At 39.7% G+C, this 14,710-nt stretch overlaps 1 pseudogene across 1 annotated transcript; it reads left to right on the top strand.

Moving 5' to 3' along the window:
• On the top strand, nt 1–2,991 carry LOC718055 (uncharacterized; annotated as a pseudogene). The gene is made up of 4 exons (XR_013410469.1): nt 1–49; nt 301–396; nt 1,366–2,153; nt 2,189–2,991. The product of XR_013410469.1 is annotated as an uncharacterized LOC718055 (transcript).
• The last annotated feature ends 11,719 nt before the right edge of the window (nt 2,992–14,710 follow it).

Raw genomic sequence — 14,710 nt, 5'->3', positions numbered from 1 at the left:
TTATACAAGGATGTGATGGTCCAGAATTACAAGAACCTGCTGTCTGTAAGTAAGGATATTACCCCATCCACTCCAATAGGGGCTCTTTTGCCACTCTGAATTGCTGAAGAGCCTCCTAAGTAAATGGCTGAATTTCCGTACCATGTTCCCAAGGAAACGTGCAGCTCTGTTGTGCCCTCCCTGAAGCTTATCTTTCCATTTCAGTGAATACCCTTTATCCCTTCTTGTAGTCCCTCCTGTGATGGCCTCTCATAATAGAGGACCACAGCTTAAACAATTCTATATTCTTCCTGTAAGCAGGTCTTTCCGTAACTAAGCCATATGTGATCACATTGTTGGAGGATGGGAGAGAGCCCTGGATGGTGGAGAAAAAACTGTCAAAAGGTATGATTCCAGGTGAGTCATGGTGAACGAGACTAAGGAAGATTTTGTTAAAGATGTTTATAGTGAGTGTGGAGGCATTTTAGGAATACTATCTCCAAATATCTCAAATATAAATGAAAAATATAAAACGAAATATTTAGCTTAGATTTTCAAAATAATTGTTTCTCTATCCCAAATTATTATCTGTGTCACTCATATCACCTAATCAAGTTTAGAGGTTTTTGCCATCATAATAATTCAAATTGTTACTCTATTCATGACAAAGTAAGGCAAATTATTCTTTCTTAAATCTACATAAGGAAAAACATACTGATACTTTTAGCTAAGAAAAGCTGTCAATTAGAGGGAAAATCACTTTTCTAAAGCTGAGCTTTGTAGATGAAATATGAACATATTAGAGGAAGTAAAGAACATATAAAATATGTTCCTAGGAATAATATTTTCTAATGTCTAATAAGTGATATGATTTACAGTTTCTTCATAACCTCAGAAGGCCTAAATGTTTGTCAGCCATAAAGAGCACTTAGATTATTTTGTTTTTACTGCAGCTGTTTAATGTAGTAGTATCAATTCTGTATTTTAAGTGTGTTAATCTGGCAGCAAATTGAGATTAATGGAAGGTTGGAGGAAAAGGCTATGAGACAAAATGCAGTCTTTCACATGTGAATATGGGCACAAAGAGATGACTTGGAATCCAGAATGCCTTCCACATTTTATTTCTGATAGTTTCATTTTTTTCACATACTGTTTTATCTATTATGTATATTTTACCCATTTCTGTTATCACTCCTTCTGTGCACTTTGTATTCTCTGCTTCATTTGAGCATTGTTCAGAAATCATTGAAATATTTGAGTTGTCTGAACTATGTGTTTTCTGGGGACTTCATTTCTTATCCATTTCTCCTAATTCCACCATAGAAGTGTCTTTTCAAGAAGTGAAAAAAAGAAAAAGCAGTGCTGTGCTTTCTTGATGTATTTCAGATTGGGAATCAAGATGGGAAAACAAGGAATTATCAACAAAGAAGGATATTTATGAGGAAGATTCACTCCAAACAGTAACAGTAGAAAATGTTTTAAAACAAAATTACGAATTTTCAAATTCTAATAAGAATTTGCAATATATAGAGAAGTTGGAAGCATGAAATTTATGTAGAACATTTCAGACCAGCAACTCTCACCTCTAGAGAAGGCCCCACTGGGGACAGTTATAAATATGACACATTTAGAAACACCTTTCATTCAAAGTCTACTCTTTCTGAACCACAAGAAAATTTTGCTGAAGGGAATTCACACAAATATGATATATTAAAGAAGAATTTACCCAAAAAGTCAGTTATAAAAAATGAGAGACTCAATGGTGGAAAGAAACTTTTGAATTCTAATGAAAGTGGAGCAGCCTTTAACCAGAGCAAATCTCCTCACCAGACTTGTAATAGAGAGAAAATCTATACATGCAGTGAATGTGGGAAAGCCTTTGGCAAACAGTCAATCCTCAATCGCCACTGGAAAATTCATACAGGAGAGAAGGCCTATGAATGTTGTGAATGTGGGAGGACTTTTAGCCGTGGCTCATCCCTTAAACGACATCAGATAAATCATAGTGGAGAGAAACCTTACAAATGCATTGAATGTGGGAAGGCCTTTAGCCATGGCTCATCACTTACTAACCATCAGAGCACTCACACTGGAGAGAAACCATATGAATGTATGAACTGTGGAAAGTCTTTTAGTCGTGTGTCCCTTCTTGTTCAACATCTAAAAATTCATATGCAAGAAAAAACGCTATGAGTAAAAAAAAAAAAAGAAAAAAAAAACACTATGAGTGTCGTATACATGGAAAGGCCTTCATTCATAGGTCATCTCTCATTCACCATCAGAAAAGCCTTATGAATATAGAGAATGTGGGAAAGCTTTTTGCTGTAGCTCACACCTTACTCAACATCAAATAATTCACACTATGGAGAAACAATATGAATGCAATAAATACCTGAAAGTCTTTAGTAGCCTGTCATTTCTTGTTCAACAGAGTATTCATACTGAAGAAAATCCCTTTGAAGTTTAGAAATGCAGGAAATCCTTCAGCCAGCTTGAATCACTGAATATGCATTTGAGAAATCACATTAGATTGAAACCCTACGAATGCAGTATATGTGGGAAAGCCTTCAGTCATAGGTCATCCCTGCTTCAACATCACAGAATTCATACTGGAGAGAAAACTTACAAATGTATTAAATGTGGGAAGACCTTCAGCTGTAGTTCAAACCTTACTGTACATCAGAGAATTCACATTGGAGAAAAGCCATATAAATGTAATGAGTGTGGGAAAGCTTTTAGCAAAGGCTGAAATCTTACTGCCCATCAAAGTACATAATGGAGAGAAACCCAGTAGTGTGGTAAGTGTGGAAAAGCCTCTAGACCATATGAATCACTGTACATGTGAGAAACCTTACACAAGAGAATGTGTATGAAGCAGTGTTTAGCATGGTAAACTTCGTTCATAGAACCTCATTTAACATCAGAAAAATTTATACTAGGGAAAAGTCTTATGAATGTAGGGAATATGGGAAGACTTTCAGCAATGATGTAGACGTTTTTATTTATCAGAGTTTTTACTGTAGAGAAATCACATGAAGACCATAAATGTGGGAAAGCCTTTGTCAGTATTAATCCCTTAATTGACATAAGTATACTCATACTAGGATAAAACCCTGTACATGTAGCAAATATGGGAAAGACTATAGGCAATAAGAATCTCCAACAAACTCCTACAGGAGAGACACTGTATGAATGTAGAAAATTTAAAAATTGAGGGAGGACTTCAGTTCCAAGTGCATCACTTATTTTACAAAGAACTCAAACTGGAGAGAAATCTCATTTAAGAGATGTAGCAAAGTATTCACTAGGAGTGTTTATCTTGCTACCCCATCAGAAGATTAATGGTAGAACAACCTGAAAGATTTAGGAATCACGTGTAAATCTTTGCAGTGATGCTATTTGTAAACAGGATTCTACAGGAGAGCAAATAAACATAATTACGCATTTCTTAGAGCAGTAGCTTGTAGTTTTAAGTTCTACTTAGAAATTATTTTTAACTAGTGTGCATGTGAAGATATTTAGTCACCCAAAGGAGCCAGTAAATGTTATAATGTTAAAAATTAAAGCTGCAAAAGAAATATAATGGTGTGAATAAAGGTTTTGGTATCTAATAAAATCATTTTGTATATCATGAACTCTTTCTCTGTGACTATTACTGGCAAAAAACCTTCACTAAGATTAGCCTTAGTATAGCCTTTAGTGGGAGACAAGCAAACCTAGAGAAAAATGCCTGCTCTTTATACTAAGAATAGCAGTATTTTGGTGAGGATTATTCAGAGTCCATTTCCGTGGGCTTAATACATTTCAAGAAAATGTACTGAGCATCACTCATGTATATTACACAGCGATGGGATATAGGAATCTGGTCATTCTGAGCTTTAGTGGTATGTCAGAATCGTTAGGAGGGCTTGTTAAAGCACAGATTGCTAAGTCTCAATTCTAGTTTCTGTATGAGTTGATTTGAATTTGCATTTTTCACACGTTCTTAGGTGACACTAACACTGTTTTGTCCAGAAAGCACATTTTGATAACCATTGTAATAATTAACAAATGTGGTCTTTTTCTCACAGAGACATTATCTGACAAGAGAAATGGATAGCAAATAAACTTGAAATAATCGTTTACAAGTGCTATGAGAACATAACCAAGAAACAACATACTATAAGAGATCGGAGCAGGCTTAGTGAGATGTGATTTTTTGAAATGAATCCTAAATGATGAACACTAATTATGTAATGAGTACTACTCATGTAGCTGTGTGCATCCCTGCATGTGCCTGTGCGTGTGTGTATGCGGTGTGCTGCGTGTTATTCTAGGTAAAGCAGTCGAGTTCTATCATGCTTGCTGCAGCTGGATTCCATGTTCCCATGTCTAGTTTCAGATTCTGTGACTTTGAGGTAGCACTGTTGGCAGCATCATTGGTTTCAGCAACTGTCATTTCTCTATCTCTGGGTCATCATTATGGGAGTTTACCTTGAAATCACTAGTCCAGAAGTGTCCTCATTGCTTTTACAGCCCACCTACCAATTTCAAAAGCACTAATTTACTGCAATATATGTCTTGAAATAGTTAAGAGAGTTTTTGTTCTCTGCACTGAACCTTGACAGATAATTATGGTTTGTAAGGAGGGAGGATGGCTTCAAATATTCTAAGTTCTAGATAAGAAATGGAACAGTCTCACTGGCCCTGTGATTAGAATCCTATCTTGTGATTAAAAAGGTAATACAGATCAATTTGATTTGGAGTGTATGGACACTGATGCAAGGGAAGGGCTGTGATATGGATTATGCTTCAGATTTTGTACACTATGGCAGGTGAGAATCATAAGATATGTTATTATTTTAAAAAGGAACATTATGTTATACATACAAGAATTCTGGTGTGAAATGAGTGATAAGGTTTCTGACTGTCAACAAAATGTATCTCTTCTGATACATGTACTACCTTAACTGAAAGCTAAAAGCATAGAGGCATATTCCAATAGCACTTTGGAATAGAGACAGTAGGTTTGGAATGGGGTGGTAAATTTTTACTATTCTGCAGGGATTTTATCTTTCATTTGATTTAATTTTAATAATGAAATTCATATTGAAATTCTATGAAACATTGCGAGATCTTAGATTTACGGAAGGGCCAGGTGCAATGGGACATATCTGTAATCCCAGAGCTTTGGGAGGCTGGGGCAGGAGGATTGCTTGAAGCCAGGAGTTCGAGACCAGCCTGGGCAACATAGCAAGATTCAGTCTCTAAAAATATATATATTTTTAATTACCCAGGGGTAGGCATACGCCTGCAGTCCTAGCTATTCAGAAGGCTGAGTGGGGAGGGATTGCTTGAGTACAGGAGTTTAAGGTCACAGTGAGCCATCATCCCACCACTGCTTTCCAGCCTGGCAGCAGAACAACACTCTGATTCCAAAGTAAATATAATTAAGGAAGTATGACGTAGTATCAAACAGTTGTAATTATGGATAGTCTACCTACCACATATATACTTATGGGATAATGACAGTAGCTTTCTTTTCTCTCATTCTCTGTCCTTCCTCTGCTCTCCCAAGGAACTGGTACCACAAAGATGAAGTAGTCCTATAATGCCCAGATTTTGTTTCCACTACATACAGTTTTATGCCACCATGTCATTTTGTTATGAGAGGATTCGTCGAAATTCCTGTGCTTTGTCATTTAAAAAGCATGAGCATACACGTGATAATGCTTTACATTTCTCGATTTAAAGTGCCCTCACAATAACAGAATTAGGAAAAAGAAGGCCTTTTTTTTTTTTTTTTTTTTTTTTTGAGACGGAGTTTCACTCTTGTTGCCCAAGCTGGAGTGCAATGGCACGATCTCGGCTCACTGCAACCTCCGCCTCTCGGGTTCAAGCAATTCTCCTGCCTCAGCTTCCCGAGTAATTGGGATTACAGGCACGTGCCACCACACCCAGCTAATTTTTTGTATTTTTAGTAGAGACAGGGTTTCACCATGTTGGCCAGGCTGGTCTCAAACTCCTCACCTCAGGTGATCTGCCCGCTTCGGCCTCCCAAAGTGCTAGAATTACAGGCGTGAGCCACCACACCCAGCCAGAAGGCCATATTTTTAAATAAAGAAGCTTTTAAAAAAAGAGCAATAAGAGACCATTACTTTGTTATGATAGAAGATTGGGCTGATGTCATAATGATGTTATGATGTCACTGACATCATATTTTTCCTCATTCATACCTATTAACCATTTATTGAGCATCTACTGGAGTGCACTGGCGCGATCTCGGCTCACTGCAAGCTCCGCCTGCCGGGTTCACGCCATTCCACATGTCTTCTCTTGATTTGCGAGGCCATCAGCAACTCCTGCGATTGCCTCAGTTCCTGGTACCAAATTTAAATGGACTTTTGATGCTTTGAAAATTTGTTCTTATAATTTGGAAATGTCTAAAGTGAGATTATCTTCTCTTCCCTGTAGATGGCGTCTAACCATGTTCCAGTGATGTTCAGACTCATTATAAACTCGGGGTGTAATACAAAAATCTGACGTATTCCAGTCACACTGTAACTGGAAATGATGTTCTAAGCTCATAAGCCTATCTCCCATCCAAATGACAGTTTGTCTAAGATCATTAATTTGATTTGCCAATTTTTGATCAATACCAGATTGTGAATTCCACAATCTTGTAGAATTCTTTTGCCAATCGTTAACAAAGTTTACCGTCTGAACAGAAGAGTGCAATGCAACTCCTGCCACAGCGGCCATAGCTGTGACTGCAATTAATCCCATAATCACTGCAATTAAAGTAAAAATGAATCTTTTGGAGCTATTTAAAATGACTTTTAATACCTCAGTCAAAATATGGACAGACAGCGAGGCCTCCTACGGTCAGTCCACGGACCCAGGGATCCACACGTCTTCTCTTGCTCTCACTAGCAGAATACGGTGCTGCCAATTAAAAGTCAAATCAATGCAAGTAAACAATCTGCAATAGTCACAGGTTATAGTTTGGGAGTCTGGTTTAATAACTATATTTCCTACAACTAGCATGTAAGAGGGCTTTACACAACTTTGTAAAGGAACTGTAAGACTGGAATTTAGGTCAATAGTATAAAATGGCTTACGATCTCTTCTTTCTATAGTTCAATTTCCAGACCAAATTCTAATGCGGTATGAGGCTACAGTAAGCCTCCATAATTCTGGATGTTCAGGACCAGAAACAGGACTTATTATTTTTGGTCTTGGAGTAGAGATTCCTTTTTCTCCCCATTCCTAAAGGTAGAAAGACTGTAATTTTTTGTGCTTACGTTTATCTAAACTTTTTGTTAAGTCACTATCAACAGCTGGACTCACTTGTGCACTGGGACACGGTTGAGTTTGTCCTGTGCAATTGTGGTGGAATTGACCTCAAGGTGCTCAATCTATAATAGTTCTGAATTCATTGTTCTGTAATATCACCGCACTATCGGCCACACATTCTTCCCAAACTACAACTTCTGTGTCTTTTGATCCTTTGGGAACTTCCTTGGGGCAAGGTTTCCCTTTAGGCCTAAATTTTAATGATCTTTGATGAGAAAAGTCCTGTAAATAATTTACCTGTGGCCCGAGTGACATTCCACTTATCATGTGATAAGTAAATCTACTGCTGGTATTGACAGTAGGTACTTCTACCAACCAATTTTGGATTGCCGGAATCAAACATCCTGGTGCTCTCCCTAGGCAAGTAGGAGGATAATAATACCCAGTGGAAATATTTATCATCATTCCTTCTTCCTCAGGTTTGGCAGGGCAATGATCATCTGTGGGGCCAGGTACCCATGCACTATTATTAACATATATTTCAATAGGATTATCCATCCATGTGACTGCCCGAATTAAGGGCAGGAAAGGCACATAGGCCCAGTAGGTATAATTAGCTGCAGCTGCTCCTGCAGGCATGGAGAGACTTACCACCATTGATACAATCATCAAAGCTGCAAGCAGCATGTTCTTTGGAGTTTGTGTCACCTTTGTGTTCTCTAGGCTTTTTTCAGCTAACTGTGTCAGCTTCTTTAACTGTGCCCAAGTTGGCGGTTCTGCCTTCTTGGTGGATGGCAACTTCATCTGTTCTTCTGACATCACCATTTTGTTCATCTTGTGAGTCGATGCTGCTCGATTGCAGTGCTTCCGTCTCTGTGCAGGCGCTTTTCTTTGCATCTCTGATGGGTTCATTGTAGAACTTCAAATGTTTAGTGGGTATCCAAACAGGAAGCTGATTTTCTCCTGGTGAAACACAAGTAAAACCTCTCCCCCACGTTACCACCTTCCCTATTTCCCATGTCTTATTTTTGTTGTCTTTCCACCAAATCAGTTTTCCTTCATGTGGGCTGTTCTTTTTACTAGTAAGATGTTGTTCTGCAGAAGTAGTAATCTGATTTCTATAAACGTTTAAAAACTTTTAAGTATAGAGTGCTAGATTAAGTTGCATCTGAGGAGTGGTACACTCCTTACTGTCTCCCCCTTCTTTTTGTTTAACTAACTGAGTTTTGAGTGTTCTATTAGTCCTTTTAACTATGGCCTGTCCTTGGGAATTATAGGGAATTCTTGTTGTATGCATAATTTTCCACTGATTTAAGAATTTTTGGATAACTTTACTACAGTATCCTGGTCCATCGTCAGTTTTAATTTCTTCTGAAACTCCATTACAGCAAAACAAGATAATAAATGTTTTTTAACATGGGAAGTACTTTTCCACACAATTTTATTATTGGTAATCTTGTCTGACCAATTAATGTAGCTATTTGATCCAAGTACAATGTAAAAGTCTTAATTGTACTGTGAGGAAGGAATGACCACTCCACAAGATCAGTATTTTGAACAACGATGCCTGTTGGAGAATGTACAGTAGCAAAAATCAAAAGTTGGAGTGGGGCTAAGGGATCTATTATATTTATTTGAGCGACTGAATTTTTTCTTCTACTAATTTAATTTCTTTAGTTGCCTCTGGGGTTAATATTCTTTTACTATTTAAGTCTGAATCTCCTTTTAAGATAGAGAACAAATTGGACATGGCATAAGTAGGAATGCCTAGAGTTGGCCGAATCCAATTAATATCTCCTAGCAGTTTTTGAAAGTCATTTAATGTTTTTATTATGTCTTTTCTTATTTCTATTTTTTGTGGCTTAATTTTTCTATTTTCTATCTGCATCCTTAAATAATGAAAAGGAGCAGAGGTCTGAATCTTATTAGATGCTATTGCCAGTCCTGCATTGGCAACCTCTGCTTGGAGAAATATGTAATGGTCAATTAATTTGTCTCTCATTTCTGCAGCACATAAAATATAATCAATATAATGAATGATATAACAGTATGAAAATTTGTCTTTAACTGGTTGAAGAGCTTGACCTAGGAAAGTCTGACAAATAGTTGGGACTATTAAGCATTCCTTGAAGTAACACTTTCCACTGAAACCTAGTGGCTGGTTCTTTATTATTTACGGCTGGTATAGTAAAGGCAAATTTTTCACAATCCTGCTCCGTCAGAGGAATGGTAAAAAAGCAATCCTTCAGATAAATTATAATTAAAGGACAGTCTTTTGGGATCATGGCCGGAGAGGGCAACCTGGGTTGGAGAGGTCCTAGGGGTTGAATTATGGCATTCACAGCCCTTAAATCTGTTAACATACGCCATCTGCTGGATTTTTTCTGAATTACAAACACAGGAGAATTTCAAGGTGAGAATGAAGGCTCGATATGTCCTTTTTCTAATTGTTCCTTTGCTAATAAATGCAAAACCTCCAGTTTTTGTTTTGGTAGCAGCCACTGATTTAAATACACTGGTTTTTCTGTTTTCTAAGTTAATGGAATGGTTTTAGGAGGCTCTACAGTGGCCACCCCTAAAAAGGATACCTTGTTCCTTTTCTTTCTTGATTTTCCTCAGTCTCAATTGGGACTTTAATGCCATTTTCATTTTTTCCTAGTCCTTTTCCTGGTATATGTCCTATTTTAGTCATGATTTTTTGACTCATGGGGGCTGTATAATGGAGCAGGCAATAGAGATTTCTGCACCTCATTATTGTAATAAATCTCGACCTTACAGATTAACAGGACTTGAAGTAATCATTGGTTGAACAGTACTTCCTTGATTATCTGGCCTTAAACAATGTAAAATCATAGTACTTTGATACACCTCTGAGGCAGTGCCTATGCCGACAAGTCCTGTAACAGCCTTTTGTTTAGGCCAATTTTTGGCCACTGATTTTTTTTTTTTTTTTTTTGAGACGGAGTCTCACTCTGTCGCCCAGGCTGGAGTGCAGTGGCTGGATCTCAGCTCACTGCAAGCTCCGCCTCCCGGGTTCACGCCATTCTCCTGCCTCAGCCTCCCGAGTAGCTGGGACTACAGGCGCCCGCCGCCTCGCCCGGCTAGTTTTTTGTATTTTTTTTTTTTTTTTTTTTTTTGAGACGGAGTCTCGCTCTGTCACCCAGGCTGGAGTGCAGTGGCCGGATCTCAGCTCACTGCAAGCTCCGCCTCCCGGGTTCACGCCATTCTCCTGCCTCAGCCTCCCGAGTAGCTGGGACTACAGGCGCCTGCCACCTCGCCCGGCTAAGTTTTTGTATTTTTAGTAGAGACGGGGTTTCACTGTGTTACCCAGGATGGTCTCGATCTCCTGACCTCGTGATCCGCCCGTCTCGGCCTCCCAAAGTGCTGGGATTACAGGCTTGAGCCACCGTGCCCGGCCTTGTATTTTTTTTAGTAGAGACGGGGTTTCACCGTGTTAGCCAGGATGGTCTCGATCTCCTGACCTCGTGATCCGCCCGTCTCGGCCTCCCAAAGTGCTGGGATTACAGGCTTGAGCCACCGCGCCCGGCCTTGGCCACTGATTTAAAGCAGTGATAGAGACATCTGCTCCAGTGTCTACTAACCTTTCAAATTGTTTTCCTTGAATAATGGCCTTATACACAGGTCTGCTCTCTGAGAACTGACTTGCCTAATATGTAGCCTTTCCTGCTGGATCAGTGCTTCCAAACCTTTCTGTTCTTTTTATTTCACTGTTTCCAACCTTAATATAAGGCAGGAGTAATAATTGAGCAATCCTGTCTCCTGGACTGGCCCTCCAAGGAATTGAGGAGCTAATAACCAATTGAATTTTGCCTTTGTAGTCTGAATCAACCACACCAGTATGAATTTGAACTCTTTTTAGAATTAGACTCGATCTTCCTAAGATTAGTCCTACAGTCCCCTCAGGCAATGGGCCATATATCCCTGTGGGGAATTTTTTGTGGGGGCTCCTCTGGAAGCAGAGAGACTGCTTGTATAGTACATAAATCTACTGCTGCACTGCCGCTTGTGGCGGGTGACAATTGCTGTATTGTGGTAACTGGCTCATTCCTTGAGGCACTTGTGACAGTGGGGGTTGTTGTCCTTGAAAACCTTGAGGAACAAAGGGCTGAATTGGGAATGCCTCAGTTTGTTGTAGGGCCTGAGGCTGGCCCCTCTTCTCATTTCCTGACAATGGTTGCCCATTTTTATCAAATTTAGAATGACCTTGATTAGCCCAATGTTTTCCTTTTTTACATCTTGGACATAGGTCAGGTGGTTCTTTATCTGTTATTGTAATAGCTTGAATAGTTATATTTTGTTTATTTGAGGCTGGGCAATTCCCTTTTAGATGACCAATTTGTCCACAATTATAACATTTTACTCTAAATGTTCTAACTTGTCCTCCTAAAGCAACTCCTGTGATTGCTTGAGCCATAAGCATGGCTTTATGCATGGCTCCTCCAATTCAATTCCATCACAGGCTTTTACGTAGTCTGAGATTACATCTGACCCTGCCAGGACCTTACCTTTTAATGGCTTAATGACTGATTGACACTCAGTATTGGCGTTTTTATATGCCATCAACTCCACTATGACCTTACTGGCATTCTTATCGGCAATTGACTTTTGAGCAGCATCTTGGAGCCTTGCCACAAAATCAGGGTAGGGCTCTTTAGAGCCTTGTCTTATTGTATTGAATGAGGGGCAGGCAGTTCCTGTGCCCTGGATTTTTTCCCCAGGCTCTAAGGCAGATAGCTCTAACTTGCTCAATTACCTCATTTTGCATTATTGTTTGTTGATTAGTAGTGCTCCAATTTTGACCTGTTCCTAATAGTTGATCTGCATCTATGTTATCTGGAGGATTCACAGCCCTATTTTTTCAGGCCTGTTCTTGGGCCCCATCAGTCCACCAAGTCTTAACTTGTAAAAATTGAGAGGGTGAGAGTAATGATTTGGCCAGAATCTCCTAATCATAAGGAATGAGTCTATGTCCATGAGCAATGGAATCTAATAATGTTCTCATATAAGGGGAGTTGGGTCCATACTGTTTTACTCCCTCTTTCATATATTTTAGCATTTTTATAGAAGAGGACTCATATCTGGCCTCAGCTAGGGGAGGTGCTCCCTCTGGGGCCTCTTCTCCAGGTGGTATCAGCTCTAATATTACTGGGAATTGCCACACCTCAATATCTCCTTGTTTCCTTGCCTTATCAATAATTTTATGTAATGTACTACCTTGTCCACTAGGTGGTGGTATACAATTAAGTCTCATAGTGGGCGGCTGAGGATATAGAGCCCAGCCTTATGGTGCTGGAAACATTCCTGGCTGTCCATACTGATTTTCTGGGGGCGGCTGATACTGAAGTTTGGCTGGTGGCCAGTACTGATAGGCTACTGGCGATTGGCTCTTATTTTCTACTGGCTGATATTGTGGATACCGTATTTGGATTGGCATTGCCATGACAGAGACTCTATCTTTTTCTATTTGATTTTTTTGGGGGGTTTGTACTTGTCTAACCTGCATTTGAGGTTGTAATGTTTCAGGCATCTTAGCTGCTGGAAGAGGAGTTGGCCATTGTGGTTTAGACTCTGATGGCCCTGCTAATTCTGGACCTTTTTCTTCTAATTTTAATGTTTCAGGATATATTACCTCCTGTAATTGATTATGGTCAACATTTTGCGTTGACTGAGCCATTACTGGCTCTGCTACATATTTACAATGTGAACTTTCCATTCCTTTCTGGGATTCTATCCCTGCCTCTTCTTCATAATCTATTACACAGCTTTCAGGGACATCAGACTGAAATGCTATCTTCTCCTGTTTGAAACAGTTCTAAAGCTACTTTAATAATGACCCAATCATTCCATACTGTAAGTGAGATGATTTTACCCTCCCTATTTGCTTGTTTTAATTCTTTGCCCAATTTTTTCCCAATCTTTTAGATCTAAAGTTCCCTATTCTAGAAACCATGGGCAGAACTGTTCTACTGTTTGAAATAGCATAATTAGATTTTTTGTAGAGACTCTACCTCCCCCTCTTTTTAAAAGGATTTTAATAGAGCTGATATAAGAGGCATATTTACTTTTAGTCTGTCCCATTGTTACCCTAAGTTCTTCTGAGTGCACAAGCTTACTGCAAGGCTGACCATAGACATACTTGGGAATATCTCATCAACTTGTCCTCAATGACCACGCTCAAGCGTACCTTCACCTTAGAGAAAAGCCCCACATTGGGCGCCAGATGAAGGGGTGGCCTGCCCCTCCACACCTGTGGATGTTTCTCATCAGGTGGGATGAGAGACATGAGAAAAGAAAGAGACACAGAGACAAAGTATAGAGAAAGAAAAGTGGGCCCAGGGGACTGGCACTCAGCATATGGAGGACCCACGCCAGCACTGGTTACTGAGTTCCCTCAATATTTATTGATCATTATCTCTACCATCTTGGAGAGGGGGATGTGGCAGAACAATAGGGTAATAGTGGGGAGAGGGTCAGCAGGAAAACATGTGAACAAAGATCTCTGTGTCACAAATAAGTTTAAGGAAAGGTGCTGTGCCTTGATGTGCACGTATACAAACATCTCGGTGCATTAAAGAGCAGTATTGCTGCTAGCATGTCTCACCTCCAGCCCTAAGGCAGTTTTCTTCTATCTCAGTAAATAGAACATATGAGTGGTTTTCTCCTATCTCAGTAAATAGAACATACAACTGGGTTTTACACTGGGACATTCCATTGCCCAGGGACAAGCAGGAGACAGATGCCTTCCTCTTATCTCAACTGCAAAGAGACCTTCCTCTTTCACTAATCCTCCTCAGCACAGACCCTTTACAGGTGTCGGACTCGGGGATGGTCAGGTCTTTCCCTTCCCATGAGGCCATATCTCAGGCTATCACATGGAGAGAAACCTTGTGATACCTGGCTTTCCTAGGCAGAGGTCCCTGCGGCTTTCCACAGTGTATTGTGTCCCTGGGTACTTGAGATTAGAGAATGGTGATGACTTTTAACAAGCATACTGCCTTCAAGCACTTTTTTAACAAAGCACATCCTACATAGCCCTAAATCCATTAAACCTTGAGTCAACACAGCACATGTTTCTGTGACCACAGGGTTGGGGCTAGGATTACAGATTAACAGCATCTCAAGGCAGAAGAATTTCTCTTAGTACAGAACAAAATGGAGTCTCTTATGTCTACTTCTTTCTACATAGACACAGTAACAGTCTGATCTCTCTTTTCCCCACAGAATGGAGGGTACTAAGAAGTTATAGTTCATACTACCCCACCACATACCACTGATTTCCAGAAAGAGGAATTTTCTCTTGTCTAGGACCCTGGACTGAGAGTGACCCTAACAACAGGAAGAGAAGGCCTGCAGAACCCCAGGATGCCACGATCCTCCATGTCAGTGTGCCACAGCCGTGTGGTTGAGAGTCCAAGAATATGAGACTGGGGATACT

The sequence above is a fragment of the Macaca mulatta genome, chromosome 19 (genome assembly GCF_049350105.2).
Source record: "Macaca mulatta isolate MMU2019108-1 chromosome 19, T2T-MMU8v2.0, whole genome shotgun sequence".
NCBI lineage: Eukaryota > Metazoa > Chordata > Mammalia > Primates > Cercopithecidae > Macaca > Macaca mulatta.
This window is presented reverse-complemented; position numbering and strand designations above follow the sequence as displayed.